Raw genomic sequence first — 19,741 nt, 5'->3', positions numbered from 1 at the left:
ATCAATGCCACGTCGGATAGCTGCTGTACTGAGGCAGAAGGAGGACCTACGAAGTATTAGGCAGGTGGTTATAATTCATTGATCACTCAGTGTAGATTGCAGTCGCATGCCTGGTTCTTACACATCGCAAAGTACAAAACTCTCACTGCAAGAATCTTCTCCACAGAACATGAAATGCGAACAAATGTCGATCTGAAATAACAAAACTACTCAAATGAGTTCATGAGTAGCCGAAAGTGTTGAAGCAAGCTCATTTTGGAATTATTTAATTAAATAAATACAACGTATTTATGAACTCACAATGATTTTTTTTTGTTTGTTTCTAGCAGACAGCACTGAGAAGGAAAGACAATAAAAGCTGATGTTTATTTAGAGGTGTGTGTGTGTGTTTGTGGGGTATCGCTGGTGGCTCCTAGGCATTTGCACATCTAGATTATTTAGAGGTAACATAAAAAGTATATGAAGAAAATGACCGATATGTCTAAATTCCAAAGAGGTCAAATTATCAGTGCGCGTTTAGTAGGGACATTGCTAACTGGTGATTTGTTTAATGTATCCAGAGCAACTGTATCGAAAGTGACGTTTTCATTCCCCAAGTATGGAAAAACAAAATCTGATATGGCGAATTGTGACATAAAATCGAAGCTGACTGATAAGAAGACCGCCGGACAGTGAAAGATACTTTGGACCGAAAACGCTGAACCGCTCCCCCAAAAATAATATCTCAGCAATCCATAAAACTGAAATTTATGACAGATCCGCTACGGCCAAGCATTACTCGTTACCGATGGTAATATCAAAAAGAGGATGCAATAGTGTAAGGAGCAGAAAAACTGGACAGACACGTGATGATTGGAAACATATTTTTAGTAGCATCATCATTCACACTTTTTCTAACAGCAGGCAGAGTTTACGTTTGGCAAATGTCAAAGGAAGTGTATCATCCTGACCTGTCTTGTGCCACCCGTCAAACTTGGAAGAGGATCAACAATGATTTGAGTAGCAATATCTTGGTATTCCATAGGTGCCCTATTAGATTACCTTGATATTTTGAGTGACCAGGTTCATCCAGTGGAGCAAACATTGTTTCCCACAAACGATGCCATGTTTCAAGATGATAATGCTGCAATATACACACAGCCATATGTGTCCAATCTTGGTTTTAGGAGCCTGAAACTGGGGCTAAGCATTTCCCATGGCTTTCACAATCACGAGACTTAAATGTTATTGAGCCGCTTTGGGCATATTTGGAGAGGGGAATGAGAAGCAGATTTCCTCTAACTTCATCACTCGAGGAGCTTGAAGAATGGTTTAATGTTCCTGTGAAGACAATTCAAGATTTATTTGTATCTATTCCACGTAGAGTACCAGCTGTTTTAGCCTGCGCTAATATGGTGTTGGGGTGGCCCAACACCATATTAGTGCACACCTGTAACTCTTATCACAGAAAGCTCTGGTTTCAGCATATAGTATGTTTCTTAGTTTCTTTTCATTGCATTTAGCATCAGTATATGTTTATATTTTTCAAATTGTAATACCAGAGTTTTATATTGCGTTTTCAGGTTTTTGCATTAACGAATGCCATTCAGTAGAGGGCGTAGGTAACTACAGTTAGAACATTCTGCCGTTGGTATGTGCTCTATCTTTTGCAGTTTCCAGTTTTTAATAATAAGTTTGTCTCGTCTCGAGAAGTACTGGCATAATGATTTAGTATAGTCGAAGTACGACAGCCTGCCCTTTCTGTTAACGACAGGTGAGTTTTTTAAGAAACTAATTTCATGTTGGTAGTTACAGTGTTTAGCTGAAAAGATCTGTATTTGCTTCAGGACGAGTTAGAAACATTGCTTTGGCATTGTATTTTTTTAAACACTTGAATGAGTCAGTTCATATTCTGTGTGCAGGAGCGCACGCAGAGACGGGGGAATTAAATATTTGGATACGGTTTGCATATATATCTTTCAGTTGAGGTGTTAACACAAAGGACTTTGTCCTAACATGCTGTTTGCACAGTCCTTTTTCTGCCAGTTACGGTTTAGCAATGTGAAGTTATCGATAATCACGTCTGGGAAGGGATAAAGGTCCGTGCGAACCTTTATCCCTTCCCCAGTTCTACAATTGGATATGTCGTTAATCAGTAGGTTATTCCCTCCACATTCTGTCTCAGACATGCCGAAGACTGCATTAGAAAGTTGGTTTTGATCCTGAAACAACATTAGCAAAAATAGATCAAAAGCAGATAATCAAAATTAGGGTTTAAAGAACTCTATAGATTTCTCAACAAAATAGCAATGACTTTCGGTTCAAGACGGAACTTTTATTTTCCAGGGAAGTCGGGTTTTCGTCTTTCAAACACAGATCAGTAATAGATTACACGCAGTTTACAGATTACACGCAGTTTACGCAGTTAATAGATTACACGCAGTTTACGCAGTATACTGACACTTCACGATCTTAATAACACAGATGGAAAGCCTTAAACAATCCAGACAATAAATTTAATTCTCATAAAATGAAAAGATTCCCTTGTTTAAGGCATTCCTCTCCCAGTCTCCAATTATTTTTTTCGACAGTCAGTGGGGTACTACACTAAGTCGTATTTTGCGATCACGAAAGTTATATTTTTGGCCAAACTATAGAATAAGATAGCTAGTGAAAATATTTATTTATTATTATTTGTTTGACAAACCACAGCGCTAAGGAGGAGGTAAACGGTTTATATATTTTTACACCATGTGGCCAGGCCAGAGGGTGGATAAGTACTCGTGCTTTGCTGGGGTTCAAGCCCGTGATTGCTAAATACGGTGCTGTTAATTGTATTCTGACCGGGTGGTCGTCGCGGAGTATAAACAGGAACTTTATTTATTTTATTTAAAATTTAGTTTAGGTTGTGTTCAGACTTTGAGGTTGTGCTGTTATAGGACTGGATGGTAGAACCAGTCTGGCTGGGTAACCTTCGTCACGCCAGAGTTAGTTCGCCACGTTACAGTATTGCTGATAAATATCTCAGTGGTTATTTTGTTAAGGTTATTGCTTTAAACAGAATTGATCATTCGTGTTTATAAAACAAAATTTAGTTTTACAAACGTTAAGAAATTTGCTCTGCTCTTATGCTGTGAAACAGCTGGATATTCTGTTTGGCCTATTTAAATTCTTTCGTTTTCCATTAATCCTTTTGAGTTTACTTCCTTAATGGCTTCATAAATTAAAGTTGGATGAAACGTGATTTAGGTTTTAACAAATTTCCAGGAATGCTGCCGAGACCTGAAGCTGACCCAGACAACGAACACCAAGCACAACTTTTGCTTTCAAAACAACTTGCAGTTGAGACTCGCACATACGATAGAATCGACAGGCTGTTTGAAGCCTCCAATAACCGCCTTGACCCATTCACCCCTTGAGAGGTATGGTAAATAAGAAATTTCCAACGAATGTGCCGATTTGCAGTGACGTAACTGATTTTTTATTATTTTTTTTGATGCCTGTGGCCAAATGCCATAAATTCGTGTTTGCAATTTCAATAATGCTAAGTTTTGGGATAAAAAAGCCTTCAAATTGGCCAAATAACAGTTGTAGCTCATGCGTTATCTTATGACTGCTCATGTGTCATAAGCAACGCATATCCAAGAGTTGTGGCTCTCTAGTCCATCTAAAAATAGATCAAACGATGACTTCAAATCATCTATAGACCAAATGATGACTTATTTGAAATTGCTGCACACGGCATAATGTCCGGAAGATTATACTTATGATTTCACTTTTAGATTCGCCTTTGTGTCCTTAAAACGTTGTTAATATATGGACAACTTCATACAGACGCACAAAATATAATATTAATAAATAAAATCCAAGCAATCAGGTGTGGGCTGCAAATAGGTAGGCCTACTATTATTCGAAAGAGGAAGAAATCGCAATATAACATATCGGTCATAGGTGTACACAGAAATTGATTTAGATATTAGATAACAATCAGTCATATTTTAAAACTATATTAGAAATTTAGTTAATCTTCCACCCACCCTTTCTTTAACACCATTCGGCGGATTCGTTCTATTCTAGTTTCTCCGATTTGTACTCTTTGCATATTAACTTAGTCTCTGAACTTCTGGAAGTATTTGAATAAACACCACGAAGAGATAAGAATATTCATTACAATGCATATTATTCTATGAATTTTAATAACACGCATTCTAATCATAACGTTATTAAGTACGCAAATACACGTGCTATGTTTATACTTTCTTTAGGAAAAGTAATCTTTAGTAGTTGCGAACTGTTTTGTTCTTGGTAACAAAGTTATCCCTGCTAACAAAGCACCTGTAAACTTTTAATGCTGGGAAGAGGATGCAGCGACTGAGGCACCAACCTCTGAGCAAGGTAGGAGATTCGCAACACCCTCGTTCGAACACGAGGTTTTTCTAACCCTGTTTATAAACACGAGTCTAATTACATATCTGAAATAAAACGATCTTCACATTTTCAAAAGTTTGTTTACTCAGTTTAATGCAAGGAATTTGGTGTTTTAAATTTTATGTGTATGGCCAACGGTGAATTACATCAAGTTAGTACTTACTTCAACATACAATACGCACGATTTATGTCCATTGTAAATTTTCCTGATACGCACACGTACAGATAAAATACACACGATATTTTATCTTTCTAACTTTTAAGCGCTGTTTCTGAACGTTACAACAGTGGTGCTCAGTTTTCATTGTAAAAATAATGAGTTTTTAATTCGTTTAAGTTTATGAATTTTCTGTCAAATATCGAAGAAATAAATGAAAGAAATGCAAAAAACATGGTACGCGCATGACTTCGAAGGAAGGTGGTACGTGCTTCCATCTAGTGGCAACGATGATGACTTCTTTTGGCACATGTTTCTCACTAATTCTTTTTCTGCCTTCCCATCCCATCCCACCCCATAATTGCACACAAATTGCTTCGTCATATAACATTGGTTTGTAGTTAATTTTCTAGGAGGATTTCCGCTAGTGTGAATGTATTACAAAGTTTATTAGCAACATCGAGCCCGTTCGGTGCCGCGAAAAATGCGCTGGCATTTGTAAACCGGAGGTTGTAGCCACCCTTATTTCAATATGTACGCAGTCGCGATGAATATGCAAACTCTTCTGGCTTTGGTCACCTCACGAATAAATGGAAATTTATTATTCTTAGAAAGCGGCGCAATGTATTTTTAAATTCACTATCGTTCGAACGTTATTGGGGAAAATTTAAACAAGAAACAACTCAAAAACAGAAAATTTTAATATCCAGTACGAGCCACCAGGGGCTTCGTGATATTACTTAGCCCGAAATGGTATATGGCGCCTAGAATCGTGCTCTACATGAACTAAGGACGTCTTATTCTGATTCTCAGTTATTGGTCAAACACTTCCCAAAAGTTGAATTGTATTCACGTCTGAACCCTGGGTTGCAGATGGCACGATCACTGTGTACTTCTCTTAAAACCATCTTTGTAATAACCATGTTTTGTGAGAGTGAACATTCATCCATCAGCATGACACTGCTAACTGTCACAAAACGTTCCCTCCCTTCAAAGAATTGTCGCAATGCAGGCAACAAACAGTTGTGAACGTCGCAATATTAACTATTATTTTTAAGCCACCGGAATAATTAAATTCATTTGCCATGCTGTGTGTCTTATGTCTGTTAATTGCGTGTGTTCTTATGGTCGATTTATCTGTTTTGCTGGACGACAAAACCCAGTTTCTGGGGGGGGGGGCGGAAACCTAGCTATCTACGCCGGAGACTGACTAACTCATCCACGAAGTGAAAAAAGTAAACGTCGCAATAGTCAGATGCATTCATGGTTCCACAGCCAGTAAACCAAGTGAAAAGCACGTAAAACAGGATCTTGACAATATACTTCCTCCACCGAACATCACCATTGGAACAATACAAGCTGAGTGAACCGTACTTTGGGCATTACGTTGAAAGAAGTAATGCAGGACCATCTAGACAGGAGTGAAGTTATACTTCAGTCAGAGCATGGGTTTGTTAAGAGGAGATCTTCTCTGACCAATTTGATTGGATTCCATGATGCACTGACAAAGGAACTGGATGCAAAAAATAATTTTAATATTATACTAGGGGAATTCGCCCCATGCTCGCTTTGCTCGTCCTCCCCTTCGCACGCTTTTCTACGTAAAATTTAGAGGTATACGGAGTAAGTCAAATATTTTCTATGTAAAAGACACCTGTCGAAACGCACTGATCGATATATAATCAGGAAATGACCTATGTAATTATTTACCTGTGTATTTGTAGTGCGCGGCATTTTCAAGATCGAATAAATATCACGGTAAAACTCCAGAACGGTGTACACCCTCCAACATGGAGGCAAGAAAAACAGTGGGAAAGCAGTGATTGACAAGTTGTAACTCCCATATCTCGACAAACGGACAGGAACAAAGCAGTGATTGGCAGATGCCACTGCTTTCCCCGCCCATTGTCCTCTTAGGTCGATATGCCTAGGGTGTTTTTCCGCACATCTGCCACTGTTTTTAAATCGGGAATTCGTTTTTCCATTTTAAAACAGCGAGATGGAGGGATAAACACCCTACCTAAGCTACGCGCCCCCTCCTCGACGAGACACAAAACAATCGGAAAAGGGAGGTTCCGTCACCTGCCAATTATCGCAGTCTTCCTCGCTTTCATCGAAGTACCTGCCAGTGTATACTATACTGGACTTTAGCCAATACCACTATGTAATTATTTACCTGCGTTTACATAGGTCACTTAGGAAAAGGCCTTTTGCTTCGGGTTCCATAATACATTAGGAATATTGTTACATCCGAAAGAGCAGCACTAAAATATTTAACTGAAATATTTACAAACCATACAAATATCTAAAATATTTACAAAATACTAAACCACAGTATTTACAAATATAGATTATTCATTAATATACAAAAAACGTTACAATGGAACATCAAATGTTAGACAGTGAATCAAGTGCACGGGGTTGGTGACCGTTATGGAGGCAGTTGTCAATAATTAATTGCATTTGTAGTGACGTAATTGCCTCGCCCTCTTCTCCCATTGGTTCGAATAAATATCACTAGGAGGAAACTTTTTTTAATGTTTAGATAGATACTTGGATTTCTCGAAAAATTTGACTGTTGCCCATAAGACTGCTGTACAAATTGGAGGGTGCGGCGTTAAGGGAAAGTTGCTGCTATGGATAAAGGAATGGTTGAGTGGGAGAAGACAGTAGTAATCATTGGGCTAATATTATTGTTGGTGTCCCCCACGGTTAGGGTTGGTCCCATTTTTGTTTTCTGTATTTATCAATGATATTAATGGTATGTCCAAGTTTCCAGATAATTCAAAGATTAGCAGGTATGCTGTAATGATGGTATGATATTGCCACAAGATCTAGAAAAATTAGGTTGAAAAACGGCAAGTGGTGTTTAATATTGACAAACGCAAAGTAGTGCATATGGGTAGCATCAAGCTCAGAGTAACGTATACCAACTGTGTGGTACTCGGGGTAGTGGAAAATGACATTCATGGGTAGCAGAGTTGGTAGAATCGCTGCCCTCCCCACACCGGTGGAAAAGACCCGTCGATGATGCGAGGAATTTTTATGGGGCTTTTCACAACGTGGCTGAATTAATCTGTCTCAGACGCGAGTAGCATGGTTTTTCGTCCATCAAAGGGAAAATCGATCACAAGAATATACGGAGCAATATGGCCTTAGTTGCTGATGCTCCTAAAACCCTACTACAACAAGTGGAAAATGAAAAAAGACCTGGAGTAATTGTGCAGTCAGATACGATGTTCTCTGAGGAGTACAGAGAGTCTGCCAGGACAGCTCATGGTTTCGTCAGCAATATACAGGAATTTTGATAGCAGGGATCAAGAGGTGATTATCCATTGTATAAAGCAATGACTTTATACAAAGGTCACATCTTGGGTACTGCATACTGGTCTGGAGGCCTCATTTTACGGTGTAAAGCTGATGGAACGAGTACAGAGAGGAGCAATGAGATTGGTGAGCGGAACCAAGGGTTGCTCTTAAGAAGAAAGGCTTCAGTTCGTGAAATCGCGATGTCTGGAGACTAGACACCTACGAGGTGATCTGATTGAGGTGTTTAAGGCTTTTAGTGGATCGAGTAAGTTCAATGCTGATGGCATTCTTTCTCAAATTACGCACCTGAGGTGGGCATAAATTCAAATTGAGGAAGGACGGTTGCAGAATAGATGTGCGGAAGTTTATCTTTGACCAGCAGGTGGTTGATTACTGGAACAAATTTCCATCTGCTGTTCTGGAAGTTGATATCTTAAATAAATTCAAGGAAGAAGTAGATCAACTATTGGTTGGAATGTTATAGGTGAAGTGGGAGGGTTTTTTTTTTTTTTTTTTTTTTTGCTAATGCTGTAGAAGCTTGTTTCTTGCATAATTTCTACTATTAATACTAATCTGATGCATGCATGGACAGTGCAGTGTAATTCTTCACTGCACATCGCATTCTGCTACTGCTGTCCAAGGTTTTCATTCTCTCCACCAAGATGGACGATGGCATGCATTATTGGGAGATGGTTGCAGCTTACCAGCAACAGAGCGACCATGGTCACCCAATCTCGTCAACTGTCTCTCGAGTATCTCGTTATGGGGTGACTTCAATTTCCGCTGAAAATCCGTTTCAACATGTTCTCGGTGTGGCCGAATTGAATAAGGGTGTCTGGTATGGCAGTGTCAGAGGTCTTCCATTGGCATACGATTTTCCTACAGTTGATTTTGTATGTCGCACTGTTTCCAGTTTCGTTTCTCATTCCATTCTGTTTCAACTCCCTCTCACTGAGTGTGCATACATTTTACATCCAACTTTTAACTGGTAGGGCCATCCCCCACGTGAACTCATAAATTAAACATTATTTTCCAGAGCTGAGTTATCTTAATTGAGGTTAGGAGATTGAATATCGGGTTATAAGTTCACATTCGGTAACTGAAATTAACTTTTCTTTAAAAGATTAATTTATGCACTGCTGCCATCTGTTGACAGAAATGGCATTCAATTTCTCAATAACGTGTACTTGGAATCGGTTGTGCAAGCTGTTCATTAGGAAACCGGCTGCTTCTGTGACTGCGAACAGTTTTGTCGATTGTAACCGATTCAAACATTAGCTCGCGATTGTCAATGTAATCGAGTGGACAGAGTATCGAATGTTATTCTCCGCACATAATTAGCGTGTTCATTCGCCAGGGACTAGTCGACGGTACACATGTCTAAGCAATTACGGTTTATGCGGGCACACTCGCACAACACACACATTGAACTCTATTCTTGATCGCTACCATCCGAGGCAAAGTCAACACAATAAGCAGGGAACAGCAGTTCCTGTGTATTCATAATTAATCTTCGTTCTCAGAATTGTAAGTGCGCGAGGTACGACGAATTCTCTTGGCTTGCCAGTTAGTGGACTCACGAAACTTCAATTTAATGTTTTTGCGGTAACATTGCATCTGTCTTCGCGAGTTAACTCTCAAAGAGAAACAAAGAAAGTCCCCTGAACGGCTTTCGACCTCCTTCCTTATCTTTGCGTGCCGCTGAATTTCCCTGAATGCAATCCTGCGCACGCCTTGAGTATTTCCCGAGAGCTGTAATTTTGAACAACACGCGTGAGCAGGTTTCTTCCTTATCTGAATTGGAATTCGATGTGTGAGCATTTCGATACGTTGGGGACATTTTTCTTTGTGTTTGGAAAGAACTCACGTGATTTAGGCGTCTGATCGACGCCGTGGATATTCACCTCCTCGCTATTAATCCTGAAAATGTAACCCCCCCCCCCTTCAGAATTACCATGATGTAAAACGAGTCACGAGATTCCTTACGGATCATTAATAAGAAAATCAGGGGTAAAGTGAAAAGATATTGTCGTTTCCAGCATCAGACTGATGCAAGAATTTCAAGTGTCTATCGGGAACCGTAGTTACTATAGCGGAAACCATATGAGTCGTGGTCAAGTGAGCAAAGCTAGAAAAGCGAAAGCTGCATTCACGACAAAACGACTTCGAGAAAATCGGCTCCTCTCTCTCCACCCCATCCTCTCGGAAAAATGAGCACAAAACAGTAACAGTGAGTAGGTTTCTCAAGTAGATCTATGAATCCTTGAAACATTTTCCACTTCACTTGGTTTACGAAGATACTGGTCCGTAAGATTTTTTTTTTTTCGAAACCGGCATATATGGCCCCAAAACATACGAAAACTTTTATTCAAAAAAAGAAAAAAGAATCTGGTTTCAAAAAAGAAAAAACAGACAGATTCGGATTATCCGACGAGACACAATTTATTTTCTATATTTTTAGCCTTCATTTTCTACACTTTGGTTTCGTGCGAAATATAATAAAAGTTTTGATCGAATTATTATGAATGTCATTTACACGTATGAAATTCTTCAGGGATTACCACGAAGTAAGTAGTTTTAACCCATAATTTAAATTATTAATTTTCCGTTATTCAATTATGTATTAATACAAACAAGAAAAATGAGAAGAAAAATGTGGCAGAGAAGTAAAATGCATGAGATGCATACAAATTATCAGGCGACACAGAAGCCAATGGTAGATATAAGGTCACAGAGGGCATTAGGCAAGCGAAGGCAGATTACGAGAAGTCTTTGGCAAAGGATGTTAAGAAAAACAGCACGGATTTCTTTACTTATATAAACTCTCAAAGGAAGGAGATGAATCAGATTGGACCACTTAACATAGATGGGTTGACTATTGATGATCATGCTCAGGTAGCAAACAAACTGAATGAGTATTTTGCATTTACATTCACACATGAGGAGTTATTAAGGTTTGAAAATGGAAGAAGGTTATCAAATTGTAACAGGGTACTTAATGATTTTGTAATAATTGAGAGAAAAGTGAAGGAGAAATTGTTGAAGTTAAACATAAGAAAAGCACTTGGGGTGGATGGGATCTATCTACTTATATTGAAGGAGGCGGCAAAGCAACTAAGCAAACCCTTAGCCATAATTATGAGAGCATCCTTGGACTCAGGGGAGGTCCTCACTGACTGGAGATGTGCAAATGTATCCCCAATTCACAAAGGGGGGATCGAAGGGTCACATGAGTAATTACAGACCAGTTAGTTTAACTTCTGTTCCCAGTAAAATAATGGAGTCACTGGTTAAAGATGCATTGCAGGATCATCTAGACAAGACTGCAGCAATAATTCAGACACAGCATGGGTTTGTTAAGGGAAAGTCTTGTCTGACCAATTTGATTGGATACTATGATGCAGTCACAAAAGAACTGGATGCAGGGAATAACTTTGATATTATATACTTGGATCTTAGAAAGGCTTTTGATACTGTTGCACATGGAAGACTGCTACACAAATTGGAGCAGTGTGACATTGGAGGCAAATTGCTGCTATGGATAAAGGGGTGGTTGAGGGAGAGAAGACAGAGTGGTAATCAATGGACACTGCTCATTGTGGACTAATGTTATTAGTGGAGTCCCTCAGGGCTCAGTGTTGGGTCCATTATTGTTTTCTGTATTTATAAATGATATTGATGATGGTATAGCAAGCTTAATGTCGAAGTTTGCAGACGATACAAAGGTTCGCAGGGTTGTTAATGACGCTAATGACAGTACGCTGCTGCAACAGGATTTAGATAATTTGGGCAGATTGGCTAAGAAGTGGTAACTGAAGTTTAACCTTGACAAATGCAAAGTACTGCATATGGGTAGAAGTAATCCCAGAGAAACGTACCAACTGTGTGGTACTACACTTAAGGTGGTAGAAAATGAAAAAGACCTGGGAGTAATTGTGCAGTCAGATATGAAGTTTTCTTAGCAATGCAGACAGGCTGCCAGGGCAGGTCATGGGGTTTTGTCAATGATATATAGGAATTTTGCTAGCAGGGAGAAGGAGGTGATTGTCCCTCTGTATAAGGCAATGGTCAGGCCACGCCTTGAGTACTGGGTACAGGTCTGGAGGTCTCATTTTAGGAAGGATGTAGATTTGCTTGACCGTGTACAGAGAAGGGCAACAAGATTGGTGAGGGGAATGAAGGGATCCTCTTACCAAGAGAGGCTTAAGTTCTGCAAATTGCAGTGGCTGGAGACTAGGCACCTGTGAGGTGATCTGATTGAGGCGTATAAGGCCTTGAATGGGTTGAGCACGCTGAATTCTGATGGGATCCTTCCACTTGTTCAGATTACGAACCTAAGGGGACATAAATTCAAATTGAGGAAGGACAGATGTAGAATAGATGCGGGGAAATTTGCCTTTATCCAGTGGGTAGTTGATTGCTGGAACAAACTTCCATCTGTCGTTGTCGAAATTGATAGGTTAAATAAATTTAAGGAGACAATGCAGACAGGCATTGTATGTCTGCATTACAAAAAAAATTTTTTTTTTTTTTGGCTAATGCTGCACAAGCTACAAGGTTAAATGCCACTACTACAAGGTGAAAATACGAACGACAGTCTTTCGTTGATATAAATCACGAATAGAATTTAACAAATATACTAGAAAATTAAAAACCTTTCAACCGGCTACTGAACAGAAAATTTCGTTATGGAGTGATTTTAATAAACTACAGCCATAACTAAACACACGAGAATTATTGCATTTAAAAGATGATTTCGCTTTAATGTGTACGATAATTACCTTATTTTACGCAAATATTTAAATGTTAAATAATAAGAAAATATTTTTCACTGGAAAAGATGCACACTGGATCAGATTTTCTCTTCGGGGACACAGTAAGCAGAATCATTTACTCGTACTATAAAGACATATTCTGTGACTTTATCATAAAAGTTTGAGTTCAGCGACTCTCCCAAGGAGACGAAACGAAACAACTTACGTAAAGTGAACTGGCAACACATACTACTCAAATTCCTAACCTTTCGATACTTTTAAGCTTCTTTCTGATGACTGTGAACAGCTTATTTGGGAACTCCTAACAGTATAATGGTTTTTTTACTTGTTTGGACAGGTCTGGCTTTGACTCCCGTCGATGAGTTAAGGAATTCTTAGGCCTCGTCAATCGGAGCTGTAGTTAGCCGATTTCCGTTGGAGGGAGTAAGACCCTTCCTTTATTTATTCCAGGTTTTCAGTCAACATGCAAATACGCCGGTGAACACACAGTTTTACAGACATAACAAGCTGGAGCAATAAATGTCCTGCTCTTATACCAGGATATTTTCGACACCGCCGCAACTGAAGTAATATATGGTCCGATTCCAATGTGCTATTAAATAATAATAACTAGGGTGCTTCGCCAACCCCTGCGCACGCTTTTCCACGTAAAAATAGAGATATGGAGGAGTAAGTCAAATCTTTTCCATGTAAAAGACACCTGTCGAAACGCACTGATTGATATCTAATCAGGAAATGACCTATGTAATTATTTACCTGTGCAGTTGAAGTGACGTACTGCCCCGACCACTTGTACCGCGTGACCCGCAAAACTCTTCTCCCATTGGCTACACCCCCATCACGCGGCACTCTTAAGGTCGAATAAATATCAGTATGCAATTATTTACCTGCATTTACATAGGAAAAGGCCTTTTGCTTCGGGTTCCATAATGCATGAGGAATATTGTTGAGCCTGAAAGAGCAGGACTAAAATATTTACAAACTACTCAACTATTTACAAATATACAAACTAAGAAGAAGAAGAAATCTTTATTGTATACAAAATGCATATGCCGTACACAATACCCTTCACGGCTAGAAGCCAGGGGTTTACAGTAAAGGTTAACACAAGGTAAAAGTCAGGTAATGATCCCTCAAAGTCAATAAATGTCCCAGCGACGTATTTATCCACAGAATGAAGGTCCTCATTTTAGACATTGAACACGCATCTTCAATAGATCTGCCCCTCTTAAAAAAAAAACTGTTCTGGATACTATACGACTGGTATATCCTGTTGTGACGTTTATCCAGCCTTTTAATTATCATGCGCTCTAAATTATGCCAAATACAAGACAGTAGTGCCACGGGTCTATAAGATCTTGCATCATGTGGATCCTTACCTGCACTTTTTAATAAAATTTTGGAAAAACACCCTCCTTCGAACGACGACACTGCTCGATAAAGTTAGCAGAACAAATTGTTTTCATGAATATTTCATAGGAAACAGCGTCTTCGGTGACACTGTTCACAATAAAATAGGAGTCCCGTTTTAGCCTAAAAATAGATTCTAGATGTAATTTCATCTGGAGACAATGAGGAATGCTATAGCATCCCTTCAACGTCAGAGAAAGGGACACTTACGGTGGAGGCGGTATTCTCATGTGAGGAGTATTATTCATCAGCGACCGCACCCCTCTTCATGTTTATGTTAAGGTTTCCGTAACTGTACAGAGAACAGATCCTTGAATGTTATTGTGCAACTTTTTAGGGGTGCGGTTCACTCAGATTTTCTTTTTATGTCCGATAACGCAACTGGGCATACAGCTAAAGTTGCGAAGGAATATCTTGAAACTGAAGATATCCAACGACTGCCGTGGCCAGCACGATCACCAGACTTAAATTCGATCTAACATATGTGGGACGCCCTTGGGCGATGCATTGCATGACGACATATAATATATCACATGGCATCAGTACGGCGTATGATCCCCTCCAACGGCTAAACTGGCCTGACAGTTAACTCCTCTGTCACATGGTGACCTAAGGTCTGCACCGGTGGAAGAATAGGATTTGTCGCCAGAGTTTTATAGACACCTTTATATCTAGTCTGGTTCACCGCTGTCGGGCCAGTTTAGCAGTTGGACGGGATCACACGCCGTACTGATATCATGTGACCATATTTCCGTAATGTGGCACTTTTTGTTAATTCTTATACAACCCCTATAAATGTCTCTTATAGCTGTCCGAAGTTTCTCGATGTTTTATTGTTATTCTATAGTACATCATCATCATACCAAATGTTGTCCCGCTTCATTGCAAGCGTCTTGAGCTACACCCCGTTTTCTACGTGCTCTGTTAATTTTGTTCAGCAGTATTATAGCTGTAGTAATATATTCGGTCAGTCTTCGACAATATTATCGATACTTGAAGCTTTCTTAATCTTAGATAACTTCAAAAGCTCTAATTCATTGACAGCGAACTCTATCTCAATCTTACTGTTGTGATAAATCCTATTCATCACTTTCCTTGAGCTTATCTTCACCTTGAAACAACTCATTTATGACAGCTGTTTCTTGCGAGCATTTCGGCCTGATGTATGATGCACCGCACCAATTTTCAAATTCTCCATCGTTATATTATATGGAATCTTTCAATGCTCTGACTACATTTTAACGAAACCATGCCATGATATTCGCTTATAATCCTTTACCTTATCTACATATTATTTCTTCACAACCATATATTGTAACTCATACTGTTCCGTAACTCAGTCATCTCCACACCTCCTGGCCCGCAGCTGAAATTCCTCCTAGACTTATTAACACGATTTCTAATATCACGCAGTTTCCTATCCTCCGAGGTAACGAAACCTTTCTCATCTTGCCTCTCCTCATTGAGCTGCACGAGACCCTATACGATATATCGTACACCTGTGCCCTGCCAGGTTGTCATCCCATTTTATCTCAGAAAAAAAAAAAAAAGTGTTCCCTAACTTTTTGAATAAACGTATGTAAATTCGCCAAGGACCACAAAGCTACCGACATCACCCATATGTACAAATCGTTCACCTTGCTGTACCTCAAACAAAATTGCTCTGTGGTCACAGTGGTGCAAGTCGTCCACAACTCGGCAATACCGAATACAAGTGATTGATCACTGAATTACTGCTCACTGTCATCTATTTTGTTGACTTGATGTTGAGGGGAATGCGCTAATTTAATCTAATAAATTAGGTCGATTAGAAATAGCTAATACTGTATTAGCTATTTTTAATCGATTAGCTTCAAAGCACTCTTCAAACAATGCTCATCTGTTATCAGTAGCCTCATTCCCTCCCCCCCCCACACAAAACCGAATTAGCATTAGTGTCTAAATAATAATATAATTTTATGTATTATATTATATAAGTATTGTATAAGAAATATTATACAATAATATAATATAGCCTTATAATATAATGCTTATTTCGTAACATTTCATACACTATCAATATACTCTAAGTAGACATTGCTCCTTATATAAACGGGCATTAAACGCTTATTAAATCAACCCTTCCAAATTCATCTATAATTTCAACAAAATTTCATGAGAGAAACTCAGGACATCAATCTGAGTAACCATTCTCTTAAACGCAACAGCGCTGACACCCTTGGACATGCTGCGCTAACCTTTAACGAGGCCACTTACCGTGTAACTCTCTGTCAATTGCAAAGCTACCAGCGAGATCGCTGACCATTCACCTCAGCAATTTCTAAACCAAAATCATTCCTTTGACAAAAACATCCATAATTTAATCGTTTATTATTCATTTCTAAGAACTTTTTTATACTCTGGTAATTCTCAACTTCGCACCTAATGGTCATCTGCTCCATTTCTTTTACAATTTATACACGTGACCATTTCTTGTTTGAGAGGACAATCTTTATAAATATCTTTCTCCGGCAATGTGTCCCCCCCCCCACAGCCTTACTTTTACATGTTCTGGCTAGACTTTCCATCCAGACTAGTCCAAATAAAGGATGCAGACGTAACCATTCCTAGCAAATAAAGGTTGGATAAACAGTGCTAATTCAGTCAATCAAGTCAGTCGCCTTCTTTAAAATAAATTGATTTAAGTTCGTTGATCGAGGAATCCCTACTGACTCACTCGTGTCACTGTAGCTCTCCTGGAACTACAGCACTTGTAGGGCCTTGGCCTCCTTAACAATGCAATATCTACTTACTCTTCTCTACTTCTTGCCCTCCTTGGCAAGCCCCAGATTCCCATTCTTTTCAAGTCTTATGCTGTCGAGCCATCTCTACCGTGGCTTCCTGCCCCTCGTCTTCCATCGGAGTTTTGAGCATTACTTTAAGAGCAGCTCTGTTCTCTTCCGTCCTCTCCACCTGTCCCAACCACAGCAGTCTTCCTTTCTTTATTTCTGTTACCAGATCTGAGTCTTCGTAGAACTGGTACATTTCTTGGTTTGTTATTATCCTCCATCTTTTTTGACTGCCCCGTATATTTTCCTGAGGACCTTTCTTTCCAACGCTTGCCGCATACTCTCTTCGTCAGTGTCCATATTTCGGGCTAAATAGAATGAAAGGTCTTATTATCGTTTTGCAAATGGTCAACTTCCTCGAAATACTTGAAGGTGTAAGTAGTTTCTAGTAGGCAAAAGAGCACAGGTTACCAGCGGCTAGACAAGCTTTTACCTCCACACTGACTTCGTTGGGCTCCGTAATGATACCACTCAAGTAGTTAAACTGATGCAATCTTCAGACCAGCTTTGTTTCTGGTGTTAAGCATATACTTCGTTTTATCAGTGCTGATCTCTAGGTCCAGCTCCTTTGGTCCCTCTTCCAGTTGCTACACGCTTTCTTTCAGGTAGTTTGCCATTCAACTTAACAATACTACATTTTATCATCAGCAAAAGCTATATATTGCATCGTTCTGTTGAATAAAATGCCTCCTGAGTTTTTCGTTATTTTACTTACCCAGGTTCAAGTTGAATAACGCCGTCTAGAGGGATTCTACCTATTTTAATCCTCTTCTCACCTAGAATGGCTTAGAAATCTGTACTTCGATTTACACCTTAGCTCCAGTATTTCTGAGGATCATTTTTAAATTGAAGATTTTTGTTGGCATGTCCAATTCTCTCAGGACTGTACATATACTCTTGTTAGTAATTGATGACCAAACGGTGCACATTAATGTTAAACTCGTAGCATTTCTCCTATAGCTTCTTGATTAGACCGGGGTTCGAGCCTGTGACCACCAAATACGGAGGATGCGGAAAGGTCAGGGAATGATCACCGGAGCAGTATGGCCTTAGTTGCTAATGCTCCTAAAAACCAAATAACAAACAAACAACAAACACAAACATTTCTCCGATATCGTTCTGACTGAAGATTTTGTCGATTGTTCAACAGTCCCCTAGTTGTCGTTCAGCACGTTTCCGTGCTAAAACCTTAAAAAATATGTTATGATAGAGTGGCATGCGCAACGTCCATCAGCTGGCATTTCCATTTCCTGTTTAAAGACTGATCTTTATAATGTCATGCCGTGGTTCGTGGATGGCATTGCCTGTGTAGTGTGAGGAAATCAACTGCTAAGCGTCTGTTAGTTCGCTTAGCTCCATTAAAGACCTGGTAAGGTCAGATTAGATTAGTGATTTAGTTTCAAATTACAAATATTAAAATCATTAAAAATAAAATTATGATTATATTTAAAGTAGAAATAGTCGATACTGTTAGCAAGCGCAGTATATACAGGGTGTCTCAAAAATACACGGCATAACTTCAGGAATGAGTTCCTCATGTGTAGACAATAAAAATATTTTAATTGTAAACATAGTTCCGGAAATGCTTGGTTTCCGAGTTTTGAAGGTCTCTCTATGACACGTAACTGTTCACATCACCTTATTGTCCAAATTGTCCTGCCTGAATACAGGCCTCACATAGACGTCTCAATGACTCGCGAAGACTATGCCAAATTTCTGGCACGTTTCGTATTGTCTCACAACCTGCCACAATTCGATTGCGGAGAGTTTCCACATCAGCTACCGGGGTCGAATACACCAATGACTTTAAATGGCCCCACAAGAAGAAATCTAATGGGTTTAAATCAGCCGAGCGTGGTGGCCAGGCAGTTGGTCCACCTCTACCTATCCACCGATCAGGAAACCTTCGATTCAGGTAATTGCGGGCGCTAGGTAGCTGAAACGTGCGGGAGCGCCATCGTGCATGAAGTGTGCTTGTTGACGAATGATCAATGGCGTGTCGTCCAAGAAATCAGGCATGTTGTTTTCCAGAAAGTTTCTGTACGCCTGCCCTGTGAGTTTGTTTGGAAGTACATGGGGCCCAAATAACTTATCACCAAAAACACTCGCCCAGATGTTGAGGCTGAACCGCTGTTGGTGATGTGATGGAAGAATTGCATGTGGGTTTTCCTCATGCCCATATATACTGATTGTGAAAGTTTTGGATTCCGTCTCGTGTGAATTGTGCTTCATCTGTGAATATCACTAAGGCAGGAAAGTGAGGAGTTGTACCACACTGCCGCAAGAACCACTGGCAGAACATTACTTGCGCAGGGTAATCTGCTGGTGACAAGGCCCGTACCCGTTGCGGATGGTAAGGATACAGTTGGTGTTCTCGCAACACTCTCCAAATAGTCGAACGTTGAACAGCCAGTTGCATTGCTATTCTGCGTGTGCTGATTCCAGGAGTGGCATGCACAACATCCAAAATCTCTTCCTCTACTTCAGGTGTCCTAGATCTTGGTCGTCCTCTGTCGGCAGCACGAGGTGTAAAGGTCCCATGTTCACAAAGGCGGCGATGGATAGCTTCAAACGTTTTCCTGTCTGGATATCTTCGTTCTGGGAACCTTTCGTGGTACAAACGACGAGCCTCCAGAGCATTGCCGTCCGCCAAACCGTACATAAAGTGCATATCCGCTTTTCCTGATTTGAGTACGTGGTCGGAATGGAAAACCACCAGATTCTGTCAGTACCTTGTGATGAAGGAAATCACATGCGGGAGATAAGGCATTCCGGTTAATAACTCGGGAACGAACCATTTCCGGAACTATGTTGATATAAAATATTTTTATTGTCTACATATGAGGAACTCATTC

Source organism: Mastigoproctus giganteus, chromosome 7, assembly GCF_048544385.1.
Source record: "Mastigoproctus giganteus isolate SK-2022 chromosome 7, ASM4854438v1, whole genome shotgun sequence".
NCBI lineage: Eukaryota > Metazoa > Arthropoda > Arachnida > Uropygi > Thelyphonidae > Mastigoproctus > Mastigoproctus giganteus.
The sequence above is the reverse complement of the archived record's forward strand: the minus strand, read 5'-3'. Positions refer to the sequence as shown.